This window comes from Notolepis coatsorum, assembly GCF_963971535.1.
Source record: "Notolepis coatsorum genome assembly, chromosome: 11".
In the NCBI taxonomy this organism is placed as follows: Eukaryota; Metazoa; Chordata; class Actinopteri; order Aulopiformes; family Paralepididae; genus Notolepis; species Notolepis coatsorum.
In genome coordinates, this window is record NC_140175.1 from 77,479,027 (window position 1) to 77,506,650 (window position 27,624).

A 27,624-nucleotide genomic window follows, 5' to 3' on the forward strand; every position below is an offset into this window, starting at 1 on the left:
TCTGTGACCGCAATGAGGGCTGTCTCTGTGAAGTGACCAGTCCTGAAGCCTGACTGATTAGGGTCTAGGAGGTCATTCTGTAAGAGATAAGCAGTAAGTTGGTTGGATACAGCACGTTCAAGTGTTTTAGAAAGGAAGGAGAGAAGAGAGACAGGACGGTAGTTGCCTATGACGGTAGGGTTCAGGAATGTTTTTTTTATGAGGGGCGTGACTCTGGCTTGTTTTATGGAGGTGGGGACCACCCCCGAGTTAAGTGAGGAGTTGATGGTTGCAGTTAGGAATGGGAGGATGTCTGGTGCTATGGTCTGGAGGAGTGGGGAGGGTAGCCGGTCCAGCTGGCATGTAGTCGGACGGTTCGACGTTACCAGTGTCAGGGTCTCGGCTTCTGTAATGGGAGAGAAAGATGACAGAGTGAAGGATGAGGTTCTCCATTCAGCATTTGGAATGGGTGGGGGTTGGGAGAAGGAGCTGCGGATGTTCTCCACTTTTTCCTCAAAGAAGATCGCAAAGTCTTCGGCAGAGAAAGATGAGGGAGGGGGGGGGTGGGGGGGGAGTGAGGAGGGAGGACATGGTAGCATGCAGTTTGCGTAGATTCTTGGCAGAGGCCTCGATCCTTTGGTGAAAGAAAGAAGCTTTGGCATTAGTAATGGTTTTGGAGAATGTTAACAAGAGGTTGTGATATGTGTCGATGTCAGCAGTGAGGCGTGACTTTCTATACTTCCTTTCAGCTGCTCTCAGGACCTGTCTTTGTTCTCTCACTGGATCTGTCAGCCATGGACTGGGTGGGGAACGGCGGGCAGGTTTCTCAACGAGGGGACAGAGCTTGTCGAAGGAGGTTGTAAGGGCTGAGAGGAGGGTGGAGGTTCCCATCTCTGTGGAGAGAGCAGAGAAGGTGTCACTCAAAGGTAGAGCGGATAGTATGTCAGAGGAGAGGGTGGAGGGGGATAGGGAGGCCAGGTTGCGTCTGAGTGAGACGGTTTGAGTTGGGGTGAAGACCTTTCGGTTAAGCATGAGAGGTAGTGAGAAGGATATGAAGGAATGGTCAGATACATGTAGGGGAGTTACCGTGGTGTTAATGATGCTGGAGTTACGGGAAAATATGAGATCCAAGGAGTTGCCTGCTTTGTGGGTGGGAGGCATGGCAGTGGGAGTCAGGTCAAACGATTGTAGGAGGGAGACTACTATGACTGACTGAGATGAGTCAGGCAGGTTGAAGTCGCCCAATAGAAGGAGAGGGGTACCATCTTCCGGTAAGGAGCTTAGAAGCATGTCCAGCTCATCTGTGAAGTGATCGAGCGGACCTGGAGGGCGGTAGAGTGTAACATGTAGCTAACAATTGTTAGCTACATGCTACATGCTAACGTGAATGGAATATGCCATTATAACAGTATAGCATTGTGGCTAGCAGCTAACGTTAGCTCACGTCAGTTAGCCAGCCAGCACCAAACTGATGATATCGGGAGCTATCAGTAGCTAGATAACATTAGAGACAACGCCTTGTGTATTAAACAAAGGTGAATTTTTGTTTAATGCTTGTTATGTTGAAAGAGGGGCTCTGAGCTAACAGGGTCTGGTAGCTAGGTAGCTACGGTAGGTAGCTAACGTTAGCTCACGTTAGCCAGCTGCTCATGCAATCGTTAATGCTAGCAGAATGAATGGATGTAAACTTTATTTAACATATTGCAGAATGGGTACAATACAATACGGCTCAATACAAACAATTGTTAAGGGAATGCAGACTGTTGTAGCTTGGACTGGGGTCCTCATAACAATAACTTGACAACACATGGTAGCTGCAGCTATTTGGGACAGCTCTGTTGTTACCGGATGTTGGTGAGGGCACGCAGATGTCGGTATATACTGCGCATGGGCGTTGAGCAACAACGGCTCCGCGCAGATTACACGACACGTTGTCGGCGAGTTTTTGGAAACACAATTTAGCGTTGTCAGTAGGGCAACGCGTTTTCCTGCCAAAACGGCATTTCTATTTCTAACAGGGACAGCAAACTTATTCAAAACAGCAACAAAACGAAAACAAAAACAGTCTGTGTAACCATGGCCTAAATGTATGTGCCCCCATTGTGCCCCTGTCCTAAATGACTAAATGTATGTGCCCCCATTGTGCCCCTGCCCATATTGGCGCAAGCTGATGCAAATTTAAACCAGTCCGTAGCACTCTGGTTACAGTAGTTACACAGGGGATTATAATTTGCCGGCGCAGAAGGAATAAAGGATACATAACCTCTCAAGTTCAATGTGGGTTCTTCTGAACCGGTCACAGCTGATGTCAAAATTATTGACAACTATTGTAGGTGTAGCCAAGGAGCGCATTTTGACTGCTTCAAGAACCAACCCTTGACAACTCCAGCGCTGATTGCAATTTGGAAGTGCAACGACGACAGACTGAGAAGCCGGGTGCACTGCAGAGTCAGTCAGTACAACTTCAAGAAGACAAACTTACCTCATTGCTTTCATGTTCAACCCAGATTCGGCTAAACAAGGGACTAAACACGTTTAGCAATTATGCCACATGAATGTGGAACGCCCTACCCACAGCCGTAAACTAAATGTAATCCCACCTTCAAAACCGCTCTCAAAGAAAGACAAAGAGCTCTATTTAACAGTACTGTATATTTGCATATCTTGTATGTCACAAATGTAACAGTACTGTATATCTATGTCATGTCATAAATGTCATGATATATATATATTAAGGCTGTCAAATATATCGCGTTAATATCGCGTTAACTCCCGATTCTATTAATGCCACTAATTTTTTTAACTCAAGATTAACTAAAAAAAAAAAAAAAAAATTGTGTGTGTGTGTGTGTGTGTGTGTGTGTGTGTGTGTGTGTGTGTGTGTGTGTGTGTGTGTGTGTGTGTGTGTGTGTGTGTGTGTGTGTGTGTGTGTGTGTGTGTGTGTGTGTGTGTGTGAGATATAGAGAGAGAGGGGGGTGAGAGAGATGAGGAAGGGGCAAAAGAGAAAAAGAGCTGGGAGAGTGTGTGTGTGAGGGAGAGAGGGGGGTGTGTGATTAATCAGCCCTTGTGTGTGTGAATGTAACAAGTTCCTAACGTTTTCTTTCCCCTATTATTTCATGCACACTTTATTCATTGTTTTAAATTATTATTTTCTTTTAAGTTATTTTGTGCATCACTCTGTTTTGAATTTGATGCAAATTTGCAATGCATGAGGGTCATCCTTTTGTGTTAAATGGCTGCACAAAGCAAGCATTTGTTGACTCGCATGTTGATAAGAGTATTAAAACTTGGAACTTGAAAAAGATCTGTTTAAGGTAAAAAAAAAAATGAAAAAAAAATGCGATTAATTTGCGATTAATCGCGAGTTAACTATGGACAATCATGCGATTAATCGAGTTAAATATTTTAATCGTTTGACAGCACTAATATATATATATATGTTGTCGTGTATGTCATAAATGTCATGAATTGAAAATGGGGGACCCTGATGTAAACAAGACGAAAGTCTTTCTCTGGTCTGCATCCCCTTAAAAATAGTGTGTATTGAGCCGTCCTGTATTGTACTCATTCTGCAATCTGTTAATAAAGTTTTCAATCAATCAATCAAAAAAGGTCAGAGCCGGACATCAAAGAGTCAATTATAGGTTGCTATACATGCCTGTATAGCAATATACAGAAGATATGTATATATGCCTCAAATTAATAATAATGCATAATGCTGGTTAGTTACAGAGCAGGGGACACAAACAGGCTGGATAAGCTGGTCAGGAAGGCCAGTAGCGTGGTTGGGGTGGAGCTGGACTCCCTAGCGAGGGTGGCGGAGAGGAGGAGCCTTGCTAAGCTCCAGGCCATCAGGGAAAACCCCTCCCACCCACTATACACAGACTTGGCTGACAGGAGGAGCATGTTCAGTGCCAGGCTCACACTACCCAAATGCAGCACTGAACGGCACAGGAAGTCCTTTATTCCAACAGCCATCAGACTATACAATGCATCACTGTGCCTCACTGCATCACTGAGCACAGAGTGACAGTTACCATCTTCCTGGACTCTTAGTTTTGAAACAGCACTGTGCAATATTACACCTACTGTAGACCTTAGTATATTTTTACTGTATTTATTTACTGTATATTGTATATATCTCTCCATTTATCAAACTCAGCCCGTGCTTGAGCATTAGCATTTGCAGCTAATATATCTGTCTCCATTAGCATACCCCATAGTCCTTTAGCTTTTAGCAAGTGCTCCAACCTAAACTTCCAGTTGCCCAGTTCTCTGGTCCGCTCAGCCGGTCAATAAACAGCTGGTCATCCATTGTGAAATCCCACATTACTGTTCATCTCACACAAAACTCTGTGTAGCTTCTTAGCGTCGATCTTGGCCCATAACCTGTTGTATATTTACCAGAGCTTGTTGCACCATACAGCATTTACAAGCAGAGGTGGTATTTAGTGATAGTGCCATCCAGTGGTAAAAGTACTACAAGAGAAAAGTCTGATCTGCTAATGAGTGGTCATTTATGTTAATACTTGGAGAAGTACATAGTTGTCTGACAGCAGTGGAGGCAATAAAATATTATGTATGTACCTTGCATTCATGAAATACTTGAATCCCTTTCATGGGGCAACTTGATAATTTAGTGAGAAAACACTTGTTTAAAATACTTTTTGATTTGTAACCAGTTGTATAAATGTAAATAAGCACAGCACTGGTGGCAATATTGTGGCAATATTTGAAACGATGCATGTACTTTTCACTCACATGCAAATACTTTTTTTTTATCTACTTTTTCTCCCCATTTTCTATTTTTCTCCCTTCCCCAATTTCGTATTGTCCAATTCTACCCCTCCCCTGTCTCGAACGTTGTTAGGCCATGCCTCCCACAGGTCGGCTGCAATGTGGACGAAGCCTTGCATCACGTGTCCCCTCCGGTACACGAGGAGGTAGCCGACGCATCTTTTCACCTGCACAGCGCAATCTCTCAGCGTCGGGGGTCTGCGTGGGAGGGACACGCCCCCTTGCTTCCTGATTCTGCTGCGCAGGCGCACCAACCGACCTGTAGGAGTCGCTGTCCACAACGTCCAATCCCTACCCACCAGCTTCCCACCCCCTAATACTGCCAATTGTATTAGTATGAACGACCAACCAAGCTGGTAGCAACGCCGAGAGCTGGGCTTGAACCCAGCATCTCCTGCATTAGTGGCGAGCGCCTTGCCCACTGCGCCACTTAGCCGCACATGCAAATACTTGAATGAATATGAATGAATAATTTCATGCCATGGGGCAACTTGATAGAGTGATACAATTCATTTAGTTTATTATTAATTGAATTTATTGAGTGATAAAACACTTTAAAATACTTGTACAGCACTACAATGGCTGCTCTGCTTCTGGTCTCCAGTCCAGTGGCCTTGCTGGCTATTGGGCTCTTAGACGAATGTTATTCTTAGAACAATAGACCCGTTACTGATATTGGGAGTTGTGCCTATAATTTACTATTTCGCTCTGACCTGGTGAATGACCTACAATGGCTAACATGTTTTAGGTTTGTTAATAGTAGACAGCCCTTGGGTGAACAATTATTGTTGTAATTAGAAATATCTTTTGTAATGTCTATCATAATAAAAAAAATTCTATTTTAATTTTATTTATCTCTATTATCTTGTCATTATTGCAATACGTTTCTGTCCTGTGATGTCTTATGTATTATTATTGTGTTGTTGTGTCTTTCATGTGAAAAAAAAGAGACTTGTACAGCAGTGGTGCCAATAAAATATTTTCTATGAACCCCAATGGCTGAAAAGAGTTGTCTGATCTGCTATTGGTAAAATAATGTAACCTAGTATACTTACCTTTATACCTTACCTGCTACACTTAGGCTACCTGTCTAGATAAACCCAACTTCCTTTATACTTACCGGTCGTACGTAGCTATAAAAATAAATAAAAATGCATGTCAAAAAAAAGATTACTTCAGTTTTTTTTTTTTTTTTTTTTTGTGCCCCCCCCCCCCCCCCCATACTAGCTCATGCCCCCCCTTCCCCCTGTGCCCCCCTGTTAAAAGAATTCCTAGAATCGCCACTGCCGCAGAGGGCACACATGTTTGAGTGTTCATGGACAGATATCTCAAGCTGTGTGAATAGTGAACAAAAGAAGGTTGTTTCCTAGTCTCTAAAAACACATCAATCCCAGGTAAGCACATGCATACAGTATGCACGTGCATGGATGTATGTGGTACGCTTTTTTACATATATATATTATTCATGCTAACATGTAGAGGATCTCGTTTAACAGTCTGTAGAGGATCTCGTGTTAACAGTCTGTAGAGGATCTCATGTTAACAGTCTGTAGAGGATCTTGTGTTAACAGTCTGTAGAGGATCTCGTGTTAACAGTCTATCTCGTGTTAACAGTCTGTAGAGCAGTGGTTCTCAAACGTTTTACACCAAGTACCACCTGAGAACGTAGCTGGCTCTCCAAGTACCACCATATGACCGGCGTTAAAATACAGTCTATTCAGCTATGCGCAGTTCACGCAGGAGGCAAATGTATTCCTAATACCATTATGTATTGTTAATTTTTGTCAGACACAGCCACAATGTACAAAGGGATAGCACTAGAACTAGCAAACGCTTCCACACAACTCATACAATGCAAGGGGCATTGAGAACATAATAACTAACATTCTCACATAGCAAGTGAGAAAATTAAGAACAACTGTATTTCAGCAAATGTACTTAATCTCTCTCTCTCTCTCTCTCTCTCTCTCTCTCTCTCTCTCTCTCTCTCTCTCTCACACAGCAAGCAATTGTCCATCATTCTCTCTCTCTCTCACTCACACACACACACACACACACACACACACACACACACACACACACACACACACACACACACACACACACACACACACACACACACACACACACACACACACACACAATTATTTTGTTACAAAAACTTCATTTCCTGCATTCTGGTGCAGGAATGTTTGAATTTTTAAAATTTAAATGCCAGTGTTTGTGATGGGCATCACAAATTATTGTAAAAAAGAAAAGAAAACACATATTTAATACATTTTTTAATGTTTACCCTTTAAATGCCAGTTTGTGTGATGGCATCACAAATTATTGTTAAAGAAAAACACAAAAAGTAAAATATTTTCAATATATCAAATGTTTTCAAGTACCACCAGCAGTACCACCAAGTACCACTAGTGGTACGCATACCACAGTTTGAGAACCACTGCTATAGAGGATCTCGTGTTAACAGGCTGTAGAGGATCTCGTGTTAACAGTCTGTAGAGGATCTCAAGGTAACAGTCTGTAGAGGATCTCGTGTTAACAGTCTGTAGAGGATCTCGTGTTAACAGTCTGTAGAGGATCTCGTGTTAACAGTCTATCTCATGTTAACAGTCTGTAGAGCAGTGGTCACCAACCCGTCGATCTTGATTGACTGGTCGATCTTTGAGACTGTCCCTGTAGATATTTCCATGAAAAAAAAAAAGAAAAAAAAAAAACATTTTTTTTTAGATCTTACCCTGAGAGTCCACATTACAGTTCTACCTTTGTTTTGATGTGAAAAGTGATGCTGCACTTAGCACTGACTGAGAAAGTACACATACAGTTCTACTTTTGTTTTGATGTGAAAATGATGCTGCACTTAGCACTGACTGCACTTAGCACTGACTGCACTTAGCACTGACTGAGAAAGTACACATTACAGTTCTACTTTTGTTTTGATGTGAAAAGTAATGCTGCACTTAGCACTGACTGAGAAAGTATACATTACAGTTCTACTTTATAAAATGCTAATTGTAAATATGTTTGTCAATGTTAATAATATGAGAAAGTCCACATTACAGTTCTACTTTTGTTCTGATGTGAAAAGTGATGCTGCACTTAGCACTGACTGCACTTAGCACTGACTGAGAAAGTACACATTACAGTTCTACTTTATAAAATGCTAATTGTAAATATGTTTGTCAATGTTAATAATATGAGAAAGTCCACATTACAGTTCTACTTTTGTTTTGATGTGAAAAGTGATGCTGCATAAGATGACTGCACTTAGCACTGACTGAGAAAGTACATAATAGTTCTACTTTGACGTTTTAATGTTGGACCAAAGCATTGCATGTAATTATAATACAGGCAAATAAAAGTCATTTAGTTTAAAGTACAATCTTGGCTGTCTTTTTCTCTCAACGCTTCAATAGGTAGATCTTGCCTTCACCAAAAAAAAAAGTGATCTTGGGCTTAAAAAGGTTGGTGACCACTGCTGTAGAGGATCTCGTGTTAACAGTCTGTAGAGGATAGGATCTCGTGTTAACAGTCTGTAGAGGATCTCGTGTTAACAGTCTGTAGAGGATCTCATGTTAACAGGCTGTAGAGGATCTCATGTTAACAGGCTGTAGAGGATCTCGTGTTAACAGTCTGTAGAGGATCTCGTGTTAACAGGCTGTAGAGGATCTCATGTTAACAGTCTGTAGAGGATATCATGTTAACAGGCTGTAGAGGATCTCGTGTTAACAGTCTGTAGAGGATATCATGTTAACAGGCTGTAGAGGATCTCGTGTTAACAGTCTGTAGAGGATCTCGTGTTAACAGGCTGTAGAGGATCTCGTGTTAACAGTCTGTAGAGGATCTCGTGTTAACAGGCTGTAGAGGATCTCGTGTTAACAGGCTGTAGAGGATCTCGTGTTAACAGGCTGTAGAGGATCTCGTGTTAACAGTCTGTAGAGGATCTCGTGTTAACAGTCTGTAGAGGATCTCGTGTTAACAGGCTGTAGAGGATCTCGTGTTAACAGGCTGTAGAGGATCTCGTGTTAACAGTCTGTAGAGGATCTCATGTTAACAGTCTGTAGAGGATCTCGTGTTAACAGTCTGTAGAGGATCTCGTGTTAACAGGCTGTAGAGGATCTCGTGTTAACAGTCTGTAGAGGATATCGTGTTAACAGGCTGTAGAGGATCTCGTGTTAACAGGCTGTAGAGGATCTCGTGTTAACAGGCTGTAGAGGATCTCGTGTTAACAGGCTGTAGAGGATCTCGTGTTAACAGTCTATAGAGGATCTCGTGTTAACAGGCTGTAGAGGATCTCGTGTTAACAGTCTGTAGATGATCTCGTGTTAACAGGCTGTAGAGCAGGGGTAGGCAATTAGGTTTGGCCGAGGGCCACATTTTTTCCAAGCCATTGTATGGGGGCCCGGAAACAAAAACAATGGCTAATTTCATATATTGATTGTGAAAACATTTTAACTCTGTGACAGACCACCTTATAACTAAGACATACATTTGTGGCAGAGGCAGAGAATGGACAAAATAACCGAGCTGCATAGGTGGCATAATAAACTGTAAACGACATACACATTTGCACTGAACATTATACCTTTGTCTGTTTGCCATTTTATTATAAAACCAGAGACAAGCGCCTCTCTCTTATCGGCCTATCTTACATTACGCGCAACCAATGCGTCTATCTGACAGCCCTTTCTGTGGAGTGCACTGGACTATTGAGAAACAATAGGAATTTTCCATTGGTTCTCCCAGTCCACGTGACCATTTCTAGCATTTCCATTGGCTATAGTGACAGACATAGATATGTGATAAATGGATAGATACAGCGGATTAGATGAAGTCCAGGGAAAACAACCAATCTAGATATTTCAAGATTCTATGCTTTACATCCGCGCATTCTCTGAGAGATGCACAACATTTTTAGATGACAATCGATTCCGATACAATAAAGCAAGTCTTTATCACAAACAAATCCAAAGATATTCAATGTTTTACAAAATATGTCTAGTGTTGCGCCCGGCTTTAGAGGGTTAAAAGCCTAATTGTATGTTTTATTTAGTTAATAAATGTCTCGTTGTGATTCCTTATATACCTAATGTAGCGCATCTTCTTGAAGCAGATTCAGCTTTTTTTGCTCTGATTTGACTTCAGTTTAATTGCATTGTTACTGTTCACATATGTGGTGCCGTCACAGTCATATATATATATTAGTAAAGATAAAGTTTGAATGACTTACTGAACTGGTGTTTTAATTTTTCACACCACACTGCATGTTTGTTATTTCAGCACCAGGCGCTGCCCACCGACTTTTTTCATGTTGAGCAAGCGCTACATTGCACCTCGCTGCCTACCTGTTATTCACTCTCAACATGGATAAAACAAAGTATAATAAGCATTCTTTAGGTGGTGGTAGTTTCTCTATTTGGACATTATAGCTAACATATAGCCTAGCCTAGTTGGTCTGATATATAATTAAAAAAAATATATATATATATATTTTTTTATTTTTTATTTTTTATATTCTGAAGGGCCAGATATTATTGCTGGCGGGCCAATTTCGGCCCGCGGGCCGCCTATTGCTGACCCCTGTAGAGGATCTCAAGGTAACAGTTTAGTGTTTTGGTGTTGTCATAAAGTTACTGGTCACCGTGTCCTGTCCTACTGTACACAAGAGAAAGAGAAAAAGAGGATTTGATTCTGTGTGTGTATGTGTTCGTTTGTTTGTGTGTGTGTGTGTGTGTGTGTGTGTGTGTGTGTGTGTGTGTGTGTGTGTGTGTGTGTGTGTGTGTGTGTGTGTGTGTGTGTGCGTGCGTGCGTGCGTGCGTGCGTGCGTGCGTGCGTGCGTGCGTGCGTGCGTGCGTGCGTGCGTGCGTGTGTGTGTGTGTGTGTGTGTGTGTGTGTGTGTGTGTGTGTGTGTGTGCCTAATAACAATGTTACCGGGGGGGTTGTTATGTACAGCTACTGCTATTAGCACTGCTGTGTATGAAGGTTAGGTAATTGACAGGAAGGTCGATATAATGCATTAATAAATCATCAATGTCCAATTATTGTGCCTCTCTCAACTTCATGCACATTGCGAAATGATCTGAAATCAATGGCAAGATTTGGAACCTATTTCATCTTGTATTCAGATAAACTGGATAAGGCTGAAAACAACTATAGTGATCGACCATGTGTGTGCGTGCGCATGTGTGTGTGTGCTTGCGTGCCTGTGTTTGTGTAAGTGAATGTGTGTGTGTGTGTGTGTGTGTGTGTGTGTGTGTGTGTGTGTGTGTGTGTGTGTGTGTGTGTGTGTGTGTGTGTGTGTGTGTGTGTGTGTGTGTGTGTGTGTGTGGCTGTCACTGTCACATGTTGACACACCATTTTTTTTCTCCACTCAGCTCCCAAAGGAATGTTGTCCCCCTTAAGTCAGTAGACTCACACACACACACACACACACACACACACACACACACACACACACACACACACACACACACACACACACACACACACACACACACACACACACACACACACACACACACACACACACACACACACACACACACACACACACACACACACACTCACACACACACACACACACACACACACACACACACACACACACACACACACACACACACACACACACACACACAGACACACAAGTGGTGTGCCTCTACCAGAAGGTAATTGTAATTCAGACCACATACTTGGGGGTCATGACTCTCTGCTGTGTACACATCCCACGGCTACACACACACACACACCACACACACACACACCACACACCACACACCACACACCACACACACACACACACACCACACACCACACACCACACACCACACACCACACACACACACACACACACACACACACACACACACACACACACACACACACACACACACACACACACACACACACACACACACACACACACACACACACACACACACACACACACACACACACACAAGGTGTTTGAGTTCAGGTCTACAGTGCCAGAACCGTACCAAAGACATGTGGTCAATGTTGTCATCTTTATGTCTCTGACCTTTTCACAAAGGTCTTCCACTTTCTCCTGTTCTCTTTCATTCTGTCTTTTCTTTCTAAAACAAATGGCACAAATGAACACAAATACTAAATGAATCAGTAGGGGTGAAGCTGGAGTTCTGACAGCAAAGCAGCATACAGTATGTATGGGGTATGAAACAAGATGGCCTCCCCGTATCTAAGCTCAAATAATTCACTGCGTCTCCCATGTAAAAGTCCAGACTAGTTAACCCTTTCACTACCACACTACAAAATGGTTAACCCTTTCACTGCGACATTACAGAAGGTTAACCCTTTCACTGCCACACGACAAATAGTTAACCGTCTGTAGTGTGGTAGTGAAAGGGTTAACCATCTTGTGGTAGTGAAAGGGTTAAAACTTGAACAAAAGAGTAGCCCCACCAATGTAAGCTAAAATTATTATGGTTATTAATCTTTCCTATATTGGGTGGGAACAGGTTGGAAAGGAATCCAACCTGAGCATGACATACAGTAAGTGTCTATGGTCAATTGAGTGACTGTGCTTGAAGCACTGACAGCTTATATATGACAGCTAAACCCGAAATTTTACTGCATTTTATAGCTGTGTGAAGGCTTGGTTTATATGTCAATATTGGAGTAATATCCCAAATGGCGTATTATCCCTTCCAACTCAAACTCTTCAAGAACATAATATTTTGTTGTATACCTCACATTTAGATGGTAAAAATGTATTATTGATTGTTCATTTAATAGTTGATTTCTTGTATATTTCTACAGTAAAACAATGGACCAATGGCAAAGCTTTCTCTCCTCTCTGAACCCTCTCTAGACTCCTCCCACACTTCTTGATAGAGATGTCACATTAGCTAGACACACTGCCTCCCCTCTCTCTCTCCACTCTTACTATCCTATCTTTCTCAGTCTTTTCCCCCACAACTTTTCGCTCTGTCTCTTCTTCTTCCCTCCACTCTTCATCACTCTCTTCTTTCTCTCATCTCTCCTCCCCACCACCTCTCAAGTGTAGTATCTCCTTCATTGCACCGTGATCCTCTAACAACCAATCTGTCCTTGTTCCTTACTCTCTCCCTCTCCCTCTCCCCCCCCCCTTCCCTCTCTCTCTCTCTCTCTCTCTCTCTCTCTCTCTCTCTCTCTCTCTCTCTCTCTCTCTCATCTCCACATCCCATCTCTCCATCTCTTTCTCTCTACCTCTGTCTCACTTCCTCTACATCCCACCTCTCTCTCTCTCCCTCTCTCTACATCTTTATCCTTTTCGTCACCCTCTCGCTCAGCCCCATCTTCCCCTTCCCTCTCTCTCTCTCTCCCTCTCTCATCCTCCCTCCCTCCATCTCTCTCCCTCTCTCATCCTCCCTCCCTCCATCTCTCTCTCTCCCTCTCTCATCCTCCCTCCCTCCGTCTCTCTCTCTGTCCTAGTTTCCACAGCACAGTGTTATGATGAATTATGTGCAGCTAGCACGCCTCATGAAAGAATCATCTTGGCCAATGAATTATAGATGCTGAGGAGAAAAAGAAGTGTAGGTTACAAACTGTGTTTACCCTCCCTGCCTCATCTGCTTGCCTTATTAATTCCACCATGCTTTAAAAATAAATAAAAAAAGACTGACTGGCTCATTAACTGACTGATTGACTGACTGGTTAACCTTATTTACTGGCTAGCTGTTTTAAACAGGCGTGCAGGTTATGTCATTACTAAAAGTTACAGGCAAAACGGTGTTTACCCTCACTGCCTCGTCTGTTGCTTTAATAATTCCCCCACACTATAAAAAATGTCCGTCTGACTGACTGACTAACTGGTTATAGTGTTATTTACTGGCCGGCTGGATAGAAAAATATATACAGGTTTTGAGGAGTCAGACTGACTGGGCTGGTGTCCAGGTTTTCAGTATCTGTCACTAAAACTATGATTTACCTGCTGCATAATTAATTCACTGTGTACCTAAATTACTGATTAGCTGAATTATTGACTAATCCAGGACTGGTTAAATGACATATAACATGTTTTACGTAAACAGTCACCCAAAACTGTCTGACCGTGTCACTCACTAAATATGGCCGTATAGTAGGTTCTTAATACATAATCAAAAATGTAATTTTTTTTCTCAGTTTCACTGGTGTTATGTACAGCTACTGCTATTAGCATAATGTTTAAAGCTCTTAATACATTTGAACGCAAAAAATATTTAAAATCAAATCAAACCTTGTGAAACCTCATGATGAATTGTGTGAAAATGTGTGTATCGCTACAGCAGGAAGTAGACGTCCACATCTGGCCACCTGGGTATCCAACCCTGTTAGCCATCACTGTGGAGGAGAAATTATCTGTGTTTGCCTCTCACTGTCTCATCTCCTGCATTATTAATCCACCCTAAAGGTCTGACCGACCCCACCGACTAATTCTATTAACTAACTCTATTAATTAAATGAATAAATGCTAAGTAGCTAGGAGTGTGCAGCAGTCACTGTCTGATACAGAGTTTCAGGAACTGTGTTTATTCTGACTGCTTCACCAGACTCCAACAGGGCTTGGGAAGTGGCAGAGAAGCTAGACTGCGTCCCCGACCGCCAAGAACCTTGGTGTTGTCCTCGACGACCAGTTGCACTTCTCTGCTCACATTGCAGCGACGACCAGAACCTGCCGATTCCTCCTGAGCAACGTCAGAAGGATCCGCCCCTTCCTGACAAAAGAAGCCACCCAACTCCTCGTCCAATCAACAGTCATCTCCCGCCTCGATTACTGCAACGCACTGCTCGCTGGCCTCCCGGCCACTGCCACTAAGCCTCTTCAACTCATTCAAAACGCAGCGGCCCGCCTGATCTCAAACCTACCGAAGTCGGCCCATGTCACCCCACTTCTTAGGGACCTGCACTGGCTCCCCATTGCTGCACGAATCCGCTTCAAGGCCCTCGACCTAGCATACCGTGTGGCAAAGGGAACCGCTCCCGCCTACCTCCGGTCAATGGTCTCTAACTACACACCCTCAAGACCCCTATGCTCTGCATCTTCCGGGAGGGTCATCAAAGAGAAGTCGCCTATTCTCAGTCCTTGCCCCACAATGGTGGAATGAACTACCCACCCCAGTTAGGACAGCCGAATCACGTCCAATCTTTCGCCGTCGACTAAAGACGCACTTCTTCAACCATTATCTGAATAAAAAAAAATAAAAAATAATAATAATAATAATAATAATATCTAACCCTAACTAACCGTACTGTCATGCACTTGTCCTAATAAACTAACCTACACTGTAGCACTCAACACTTTGATGAACATTGTTGCTCAGCTGATAGAGTTGTGCCCTTCCTGATGGCTTGTCGTACAGAACTTGTAAATCGCTTTGGATAAAAGCGTCAGCTAAATGACTAAATGTAAATGTAAATGTAGACGGTTGCCGTGCATTGCTGCGGACACTGGTCGCCATCGATTAGGAGAGAAATCACTAAAACCACACAATGTGCAAAAACTGAGGTATACAGGGATGGAGAAAAAGACGGGTCAATGTTCCCATGATGGTCATGATATTTTTTGTGTGGCAGCTTTTAAGCAACAATACCACCCCCTGGCTATCGACTGTCTGGCCTAACTTGTTCTTAGTAAGCGCTCGTCCAAAACTGGCTTACTGACTGTCAGTCCAACCCAGAAATGAGCTGTGTTTGCCTTCCATCACTGTCTCATTATACTGCATCATTGAAGGGGCACTTCACCAAAGAACAACGCCGATTTATTTTGCACATAATCTCACACATATCCCAAGGCTCTAAATAGTTTTGCACACATAGTTTGACATTTATTGAGAATTATACCATGGCCTGGGTGAATACTCTTTTCTGATTAGCCGGCAGGTGTGCGATAAAATTATTTAATGTGCACGTATTTCTGCTCATTCATCCACTACCCAAAGTTTTTTGTTTGCGTCAAATATGCGTGGTATAGCTGTATCACTGCCAGTAGTCTCGTGGCCTCAAGTACATTCCTTGTTGTGAGTTGAATTGCAAGGATGTGAGAGAGAAATCCTTGCACAAATATATGTAACCTTATATGTAACCTAGCAGCCTATTAGTCAGTCTGTCTAAAGAGTGTTAGACTCTGGTATAGTGTCTCTGGGGCTGTCTACAGAGTGTTATATACAATAGTATATTAGACTACATGGTATAGTGTCTCTGGGGCTGTCTACAGAGTGTTATATACAATAGTATATTAGACTACCTCTGGTATAGTTTCTCTCGGGCTGTCTAAAAAGTGTTAAATATACAATAGTATATTAGACTACCTCTGGTATAGTGTCTCTGGGCCAAGGTTTACAACAATGTTGCTGACCAGGTAGGGTGTGCTACATCTCGCTATTCAGCCAAATGCGCTCTGGCATCGGTGTGCTTACAGTAAAACATCAAACACCCATGAAATGTTTTGCACTGCTTCTTTTGGACGATTATTATTTTTCCAGGAACTAGCAAAAAATGGTATGTGGATAGGCAGTTTATTCCGGGATTGGTATAATCCCTTCACTTATCATGGCACGCTGTCCGTGTCCTAATTAACTAAGGAAGTTTAGCTCAAAACGCAGCCCCCATCATTTTCATTTGCTTATATGTCGTAGTCGTAGCCTCAACTGCGGATCTTGCTATCTCAAAGATAACAGAGCATAAATATGCAGCAGCATCCAGACACGTCACGCCCCTTCAAACTGGCCACGTGCCCCTCCAGATTTTTGATATCTCGATTTTTATTTTTATTTTATTACTATTATTTTGTATTATGTGTAGTTATGTTCATTTTATATTATGAGTCAAAGGTATTCTTCTAATGATGTAATTTAGGTCATAGATTTTATCACCAGATCATAGTTAGCCAAACTGAAAATCCCATCATTCTTTAAGAAAAACTCAAACAGAAAGCCCCAGCCCTGTCCTCAGGCAGGGGGTTGATAATGCAAGAGGTCATAGGTGAGATGTATGGCTATTTTTCCTTTTTGGAAATGTACTGTATGTAGATTTAATTTAAAGATGGGTTCCCTCCTCTTTCATATGGCCATTTCAGACCAATGAAGGGATGATGATGATGATGATGATGATGATGATGATGATGATGATGATGATGATGATGATGATGATGATGATCAGGCAGTTGTTGATCTGTGTGAAGCAGGTGATAAGTGAATAAGTGAACTTAGAGAGAATCTCCAAGGAGTCTTGCAGACAGACGTTAAGGTAGTGGTCATGGTCACAGGTGTGGTGTGGTCACAGGTCACATGTACTTAGGTGATGATGGATCTTTCAAGGAGGCTGAGCAGTTTGGAAAACAGGTTACTACTGCAGCCAGAGTCTGAGCTGTTATTGGCAATGGAGCAGACACTGCTATGCGCAGTCTCATTTGTACCCGTGCTGCTTCCTATGCATTGTGTTTGAAAATACAGCATGTTGGCAGGTTCCTTTCTAGCTTTATTATCTATGTTCTCTAAATTAATTTGCATTGTGGATATAGTCTGTATGTGAATTGATGCTAATTAATTCATGCAAAGTTGCAAAGGAGAGTAAGGGAGAGAAAGAGGCTGAGAGGTAAAGTGCCAGGCAGCACAGGAAAGCACACCCAAGAATGTTGTGTGCACGTTCATTTTTGGCTTGCCTGGCGCCCCTGGCAGCATCCGCAGGTTGGGGTTGGTTATTATTCAACATTGTAAAATATTACATGAATGTTGATTTATTTTGCACATAATCTCACACATATCCCAAAGCTTGAAACTGTTTTGCACACATTAATTTAGTTTGACAGTCATTGAGAGTTAATGGGTCATCAGTAATGTCATCAGAGGACATTGAATCCTTGTGGTAATGAAATAATGTAGATGGAATGGAAGCATAGCAATATTGCAATCATTTCTTCATTGGGATACGTATGTGTGAGATTACAGTATGTGCAAAATAAATCTGTGTTGTTTTTCGGTGAAGTGCCTCTTTAGGTCTGACCGACCGACCGTATGCAGCATTAATCCAACAGTCATGTTTATCCTGACTGGCCCATCTATTGCATTATTATTCCATCATACATAAAGAGTTTATTAACTAATTGGCAGATTACCCACACTGCTTCACCACTTAATTAGACGGATTGACTGACTGACTGGAAGCTGACTTTGCTTTAACTTTGGAGATTAATTTAAATTATTTAAAGCATTCAAATAAATTAATCTAGATTAATCTATGGAGTGAAAAATCCTCAATCTTAGCGCCGCGGATATAAGAAAGAGGTCTAGCCAGGCCCGGACTGGCCATCGGGAGCACCGGGAGTTTTCCCGGTGGCCTGGCCTGCACAGATAAAAAAAAATATATTATATAAAAAAAGAAATATTATATATTTTTTTTATTATAATAATCTTTTATTTTTTTTTGCCAGGCCATTGTTTCTAGTTGTGGCGGTGGCGCGGCGCGATAGTTTTTAGATAACCAGGTGGGTGGGGAACAACCAGGATTTCACTGTCTGCTACAGAGTTGGAGAACTATCTGACTCTCTCTCCCTCACGCGGACACACACACACACAATGGAGCCGTGCTGCCGCTTGTGATTGGTGGAGGCGGGACCAGGCGATACAACTGATTGACCGTGGAGGTGGCGAATGGAATGGCAGATGGCACACTCCCAAAAGGAGTTGTTAAATCTGACATTACAAAAAACAATATGTGGTGGTTATGATTGGGGCTGAAGTTGAATAAACAATTTATGAAAAAGAGAGTCAAAATAATTCCAAAATAATTCAAAGATTACACACCTTTGCTACATTGGCTACAAACATAATCACTGCAAAGTTATCAAAAAAATAAGAATCTGATCAGACACAAGGGTTAAGTTGTTGTTCCCTTTCTAATTTCCTCAAAAATATCTAGTCTAGTTAATGTGATCAATATTATTTGACAATTGATGCTTTTTGTTGGAAATTTCAGTCAGTGAGCTCATACTTTGAGCTCATTTTATAGTTCAAATGATTGAGACAACGCAATCTTCTGTCTTCGTTGTGCATGTGTAGCAGGGTGGATTATCCCTGCTTCGTGGGAACGGTTGCTGGCAGTCAGGAGGTAGCTGGACACAGTAGAACTCTGTCTGACTGCACCCTCGTCTTTGGGCCTGGGGCGTCGACTGGAGGCTGGTAGTGTGAGTGGATGGGGCCCGGGATTTACCAACCTGGTCTGGTACTCTGGTCTTCCTTCCCTGCCGCAGGGCGGTCAGCAGTACTCCCCAACACGCTCCCACTCCTCCCAGTTGCTCCTTAGACCCTCCCACACCTCGTGACTGAATTGTAATCAAATACTCTGAGTTCCCCCCGCAAGCAGTACCCTCCCTCAATGACCCTAGAAACCTTACAATGAAAAGGGGAGAGTTGGGTAGGAAGAGGTTAATCATATATACGTTACCCACACCAAAAGAGTTAATGCTGGGCACAGGAATGGACACGCACACAGAACCCCATTCAAGTCTTTATGTTAATTATACTGTCAGTTACAATTATTTAATAGGAGTGGTCTACTGGACTGAAGTCCTACTATAGCTCCGGTGTGTAACTCAATACCTCATAACCACGTATATTATGCACCCACCTCTGGGTTAATATCAGGGATAATATACTTCACTGTGTTTGACTCACCACCCACGTCTGGGTCTGCACCCTGTATAATACCTCAACAGGCTTTGATTATACGGCCAGAATAATACCTCCAAAGGCTTTAATTATAATGCACCAGGTCTGTAACTTCCCCACAAGGAGGGGTTAATTGAATGGGAAAATATTAATAAACACACATGTTATCACGCTCAAAGAAAAGGAAATAAAACAAAAGTGTGGACCCACAATTACCCAAAACAAAAGCCCTATGCTAATGCCGGCATGTAATGTTTGGGGTCTGTAGTTAGCAACGTTAACTTCGCCCGCAGGCCGCACCACACTGTGTAACGTGCAATAGATCCTGGGCACCGAAGCCCTAATGTTACTCTACCAAAATGGCGGCCGCGCCGCTCCACCACCGTCCAGGTGGCAAGATGGCGTCGAACGCTCTCGTTGCAGGTGCTAGCAGGCGGAGCTGGAGCAGGGAGGCAGTGTTGGCTGAGAGCGTGTGCTGGGCGATGCCGACCTCTGCTGGTCGGCGCGCATTCCCGTGTTGCAGGGCAGCCAGGTGCAGAGCTGATGCAGGACGCCGGTGAAGACAGCTGTTGACAGCCGGAGCAGACTGCTTGTAGGTCCACGCCCGTATCTGGCTTGCACACTATACCGGCACTGTAACTGCTATAACCCGACTACTGTGAACTCAGATATATCATTAGCCGCACGCTACCTATACCGCTCACTGTAACTATTATAACCCGATTGTTAGTGCCTGGCTCTGCACTAATTGTTCACACACTATCGCTGGTACTGCTAGGATATCGTGTCCACTAGCAAGTACCTCCTATCACCCGTGGCTATCTCACGGGGCTCTCCAGCTTCACTTCTTCAACGGGGCTATTCCAAAGCACACGCACGCCGGCTGCGACTGTTCACGGCCAAGTCCAAAGCCGAAGAGAACGTCTCTCTCCTTCCGCTGCCATATATCTCCTTCCACCTCTCCCCGACACTCTCTGCCTGCCACCGCCCCCTGCTGGTCGCCCACTAGCTCCACAGGGAAAGAGGACTGCAGAATATTATCCAGTAGTGTCATTTATAATCCATCTTCCAGTGATGGAAAGAAAGGAGACGCCTGTGTCATTGTTCGTGCGAATATCAATGAAACCAATTCGAATGTCTTGGTGTATAAAGGGGAGGTAAAAGGCAAGTTAGCACATCTGAATAATAGACTATTTTCAGGTCGCTACACATGCATGCGTGTGCTCACCACACGTGATACATGTGTCACTATTCTGGCAGTGGCTACTGTTATTATAGTATTGTAATGAAAGGTCTGTTATTTAATGTTTGTGTAAAGGGCTATTTTAACTGTTGATTGGTAGTGCATCAGTAAAGTGAATATGGTATTGTGCTCTTGCCTTGTTTGAATAGGTGGAGAGAGTGGTTAACTGTATTATAATAGTAAATAGAAAAATATGTTGTGCTCTTGCTTTTTTCTTTTTGAAGGTGGAGAGAGTACCATTGCTAGTGCCACAACAGTTTTATTTGAGGTTCATAACAGTACATTGTACTAAGCAATTGTTGGCTCATTAGTTTGTGATTCACATGCACTAAAATTCACCAGAATGCAGGAAATTAAGTCTTTGTAACTAAAACTTTCCGGGTGGGGGACCCCCAGACCCCCCACTTAAAAAGTGGCCTGATTGGGGCTATATTTCGCGCTATATCTCCCGGTATGAATTATTTCCCCAGTCCGGCCCTGGGTCTAGCTGAGTCAATGTTGGCGGGAGCCTCAATGGTTTTGTTGAACATTTGTATTTCACAGGAGAGAAACTGTATTCAAAGAAAGCTATTAAAATAGTCTTTGAATCTAAATATACTTTCTTTGTGTTGATTTTACAGTAAATATCTGTTACAAGCTTCGGTCTTAAATAGAAAAATGCTATTTTTAATCTAGATGAATCTAGATTATTACAGAAAATTGTGAGATTAATTAGTTAAAGGGGAACTCCAACATTTTGGGAAATTAGCTTATTTAACATCTTCCCTGGAGTTAGACAAGAAGATACATACCTTTTTTGTCTCTGTGCGTGCATTTTAGCTTTGGGAATAGACGCTCCGTTAGCATAGCTTAGCTTCATCACTGGAAGTGAGGCAGGACAGTAGCCTTACAGTGCCTTACAGTGTATTGCAAGGTCTGACATTGACCAAATTTGATATGCATGACCTTGGTGGGCTCTAGGTCAACTCCTGAAAAGGGGGTCAATGTCAGACCTTGCAATCAAAAGTTAGGGGGCGCACTGAAATTATGGCAAGGGTTATTAGCCCCCTAACTTTTGATTGCAAAGTCTGACATTGACACCCTTTAACACATTTACCACTGTTAATGAACTGTCTCTTAAATATCTCCTTACTCAGCAATTTCTCTGTCAACATAACATCCCTTTTCCATACTTCCACCTTTCTCTGCTCAGAAAAAGCAGTTAGCCTTCTCAAGACAACCGCATACCTGGCATGACTCAATACATAATTGATGAGGTTTCTCTCCTCCTTCTTTCCATCTAATGCACCAAACAAAAAATATCTCTTCCAATCTGTATATTTGATTATTCCCCAGCTCGCCCTCATGCCCTCTTTCAGCTCTGCATGGAAGCCCTGCAGACCATCACACTCAATGAACATGCGCATAAAACTTTCATCTTTTAATTTGCACACATCGCATGTTCTACTTATCAGTGTATCTATATGTTATAGTTTGTAAACAACCCCAACAGCACGGCACAGACAGGTAGTTCAGAGTTAGCCAAAAACCAGGGCGTATTTATTTCCAAAAACAGAGAAGAGCAAAAACAACAAAAAGCACAAGGGGAGAATGTCCTTGGGCAGAGTAGGCTCTGCGGCTCTGCAGCACGGCTCAGAGCAGAGACGGCACTGTGGCGTTGCGCCTCTGACTGCGGCTCTGCAGCTACTTGGACATCCACTCGGGGAGGAACAGAGAGAGAGAGAGAATGTCAACACAAGTCCAGTACAACACAAGCGACACATCTTCAGTGTTTACCAAAACACACAAAAACAGAAAGGTCCCGAGTCCAGGAAAATGCGAGGAAAAAAAACAGAGCATCCAAAAAAGTACATTTCCAAAAACTCACCAAGGCGCAATCGCGCAAAGCGGTCTACGAGGCACAGATCCAACGGATGATAGAGAGGAGCAAACAGCGGCGACTTCCAAAGACGTTCTGGAGAACAGACGGGGAACAACACGGGAGGAAACAAGCAGCAGCTAGTGGTAAGCCAAAAACGACCCGACACAGAACGTTCAGAACCCCAGAGTATATAAGGGCTCCACCGAGCTGATTTGAAACTCACTTCAGGTGCGTGAAGGTAATTGGTACCTGGAAGCGTGCGGTCTTGGACCAATCCTCATACTATATGATGTAACACTGTTTTTGTATAGACCCTATTCTGTCTTACCATAAAATCATTATAATCACATTTGATATTATTCAACTTTATATTCATATTTTCCCATATTGATCCTCCCACCAACCCCGGAAACACTTTCTCCCACACCTGTTCCGATGCTGGCACCCTTCTTTCTCTTGTTATAACAAATCTATAAATATCTTTACTCCTCACACTGTCCAAACCCTTCTGCTCATCCCCCTTTCCTACCTTTAATTCTGGAAGACTACAGCTCCTATTCTCCACACACCCTCTCTCTATTATCTCTCTCCATTCCTTCAGCAAGCCAGTTTGAATTTTTTCTAAATTTGACACAACAGTTGCAAAACGATATTCATCGTCCACCTCGATTACATTGTCATAAATGGCCTGCACCGGGAGGAAACCTGGCACATACTCATATACAAAATCCTTTATCTGTGTCATCCCTGCTCTCAGGAAGATTTTATTATACAATACATTCTTATTGTGGCATATCCTGGGGTTCAGGAATACTGGCTGGTTCAAAACCATATCCAGTCCCACACAATCATATACTATGTTGGGCAGGTACTCAGCCCATGCCTGTAGTACCTCTCTATACATCTCCAGTATATTAAAGGCTTCATAAATAAGCTATTGTCACCACACCTACCTACTTTCTCTAGGCTCTTTTTAAAAAAACACTTCCATCCGTATTTGGTCTCATCGTAAATATATTTCTGTACACATTTCAGTCTTACAGTTTTCTTCTTTACCTTTATGTCAATTAAATTCAAACCACCCTCATTACACTTACCTATTAAGACTTTGTGGGCAATTTTTGGTGACTTCCCCCACCACAGAAAGTCCACCACAACCCTATTAATCTCATTTTCAATTGCCTCTGGCATATCCAAGGCACCTAACACATGTCAGTTTAGACATCAATAAGCTATTTATCACCACAATCTTACCCTTCAATTTTAGTGTGCGTTGCTTCCAAAATTGGAGCACCTGTTTAATCTTATTAATTATACCTACCCACGTTAAATCCCTCTCCTCTTTCTCCTCTATCCCCATCCACACACCCAATATCTTTATGTGCCCCTCTGCTTTTTTCAGCGGAACCACACAATCACTCATTTTTACTTTACCTACACACAATAACTCAGTCTTATCAACATTAATTTTGGCTCCAGATGCCTTACCATATACCTCTAAGCACTTCATAATTCTATTTATGCTCTCCATGTCTCTCACCGTAAAGGTAGTGTCGTCCACATATTGGTGAATCAAACTCTGCTCCCCGTAGGGTATTCCTATTCCAATTATTTCCTTATTACTTTTTATGTATGTGGCCATAGGCTCTGCGGAAATCGCATATAGCAAAGCTGAAAGAGGACACCCCTGCCTAACAGACCGCTCCACCCTAAACACATCTGTAATACACTGTTACATTTCACACAGCTTTTTGCATCTTTATACAAAACACGAACCCAGTTGACCATCCTCTCCCCAAAACCAAAGGTCTCCATGACCCTGATCAGGAAAAAATGCTCAACCCGGTCAAAGGCCTTGTTAAAGTTCACACTGAGTACTGCACAATCATCATTATTATAATTTACATAATTTACTACATCCTTAATCGTTCTTACAGTTTCTGTGATGTCCCTACCCGGAACACTGTAGGCCTGGGTTGGCGCCACTATGCTCCCAATTACTTTCTTGACCCTGTTGGCCAGAATTTTGGTAAGCACCTTATAATCGGAGTTCAACAAACTTATGGGCCTATATCGTTCTAACTTTGTTTTAAACCCTTTGTTTTTAAATAAAATTGTCAAGACACCAGTGGTCATTGCTTCATTACACTCACCATTCCTCTCTATTTCTCTGTACACTTTCAACAAAATAGGTGCTAGCAGACCAACAAAAGCCCTCTAAAATTCTCCTGACAAACCATCAAGCCCAGGACTTTTGTTAGTCTGCAAGCCCTGAATCGCTTCCCTCACTTATTTTTCAGTGATTTCACCATCACACATCACTCTATCCCCCTCATCTAATCTCATTTTCACAGTTTCCAGTACATTGCTTACACATTCAATATCCACTCCTTCACTCTTGTAAAAAAAATTATAAAAAGATTCCACTGTATCCAATATTCCAACTAAGTCATTAACTTTTTCCCCTTTTTCGTTTTCTAGCTCTCTTATGTATGTCCTTCTCTGTTTACTTTTTTCTAGGCCTACAAAAAACGAGGTGCACCTCTCTCCTTCAAGGGCATATTTAGCCTTACTCCTCATTATTTATCCCATGCACTTTCTCCTTTCATTCTCTGCCCATTTTGCCTCTAGCTCTGTATACTTCTCTGCACTGTGTTCTGGATTTTCTTTAAATGTTTCCTCTTCTTCCGCTAGCAACTCCTTTAATTCCCATTGTTCTCTTTTGCTTTTATAATTTCTGGCCTTTGTATATCTTATACATTAATTTTAACATTTTCCCACCACATACCCACATTTTCATTAAACATTGGGTTTTCCATTTCAGCTTTCACATATCTTTTTTATTTTTATTTTTATTTATTTTTTGATATTTCTCCTCACCCAGTACACTTGTATTTAAACACCACACACCCCCACCTATCCCTTGTATTTATATTCCTAAATCAAAACACACAGCCGTATGGTCACTATGTTCTATATTGTTCATGTAATTCCGTATTTCCCGTTTAACCAGACATAGATCAATCCGGCTTTGCCTTAAGCAGCCCGCCACCACTTGTTTCCTTGTAAACCTTCTTTTCCCAGAGTTCTCCTCTCTCCACATATCCACTAGATCCACACTAGACATTATTTCTGTTAGTGTATTACTGCTACACCACATGACGTGACCAGGCTGAAGACACAGCCTACAAACTCTCACCTGCCTATTATGGATTACTCTAAAAAGTTCCATCCCCTGTTGGGTCTCAAACCGGGTCGAATACGGCAGGGATTTGACAAACTCAGTGAACTTCACTTTTACGAACCTTGTGCCGTCTATAATGTCCGTTCCAGGCCACATCCTTCTCTTAATCTGCGTTACCGCCGCCACTCCCCATTGCTTCAGTTTCTCGAGAATGTCATCATCTGTTATATATAAAGGCAGAGCCAAAAAAGACTTGCCATTATCCTACTGTCTTTATCCATCAACATGATTTCATATTTCTTGGGCGTCCTGTATCGACATCCAATGACGGTCCCACACTCCGACTTTATCGCCCTCAAAAGCTCCATCATTGTGACTCTATCATTGCCTTCAATCTCCACCTCAACTGTTAATCTTAAATCATATTTTCGTTTCTTCATTTCATCCGTCTGTCTCGTATTCCGCCCACCGTTCGAATTGTTTGTTGCCATGATGTTCCGTCAAGCCTTGAGACAAACGTTAATTTCCCCCAAACAGCTAAAAGCCGTTGGGGGAAACTACACTACAATAAAACTCTACTACTTACTCTATACTTACACCTCTTAAACAACTGTCTCACTATCAAACTCAAAGCTACCGCACGCTGTCAAACTCAAACCGACCTGTCAAAAAAAGGGCGTGTTCTAGGCGACAGTGTTAACCACTACACCACCGTGCCGCTAGGACCATTGCACTTGTCCTAATATACTAATCTACACTGTAGCGCTCAACACTTTGATGAACATTGTTACTCAGCTGATAGAGGTGTGCCCTTCCTGATGACTTGTCGTACAGAACTTGGATAAAAGCGTCAGCTAAATGTAAATGTAAATGTAGATGATTAACAAAGTAAAGGTCCCCAAATCCAAATGTCTCCTGCCAAAGTACTTGAATGCTTGTGTGTGTAGAATCCGAACAAACTCAAATACATTATAAATAAATACCAGATATTTGAATGTCTCTGGTGGTGCGTAGATTCTCACAAACTAACTCTGATAAATTGCAGAAACTGAGATCTGCACTCATGTCTTATCTCTGTTCATCCTTACATCCAAGACAATAAAAGAAAGTGGTTTTGGCAAACAATATGTTTCACTCCAGGCTTCATCTTCTCTGCCCAATCCTCCTCTTTCCCCACGCAAACCAACACCCACAGCTAGCCAGTATACATTTATATATAGACCACTGTAGACCAAACCAACACCCACAGCTAGCCAGTATACTATTCTATATAGACCACAGTAGACCAAACCAACATATATAGCTAGCCAGTATACTCTTCTAAATAGACCACAGTAGAACATCATGTTGTGTGTTTTTTTTGTTTGTGTAAGAATGAGTGTTTCACCCTCAGGCTTCTTATCGTCTTGCCACACAAACCAACACCCACGCCTTTCCTCTTCCCCCTCTTCTCCCATGCCACGCTCCTCATGCAACCATCTTCCTTTCATCCCTCATCTTCCGGTCTTTACCTACCCCTCCTTTCGCCTCTCCTCCTCCTCTCCTCTCCTCTAATCCCCTCCACCCCTCCTCTCCTTTCCACATCTCTTTTCTTCATCTCTTCCTGTCCTCCTTCCCACCCTCCACTCTCCTCTCCTTTCCCCATCCTCTCCTATTTTCTCCTCTCCTCTCCTCTCCCCATCCTCTCCTCTGTTCTCCTCTCCTCAGCACACCACCCTACCTGTCAAAATGAGCGCTAATCCACAATGGCTTCATTAAATGATAAAGAATGGCCTTAATGAGAAGACTTGTCCACTCATACAATAGACAGAGAGAAAGAGACACAATGAGAGAGATACACAATGAGTGAGAGAGAGAGAGAGATAGAGAGAGAGAGAGAGAGAGAGAGAGAGAG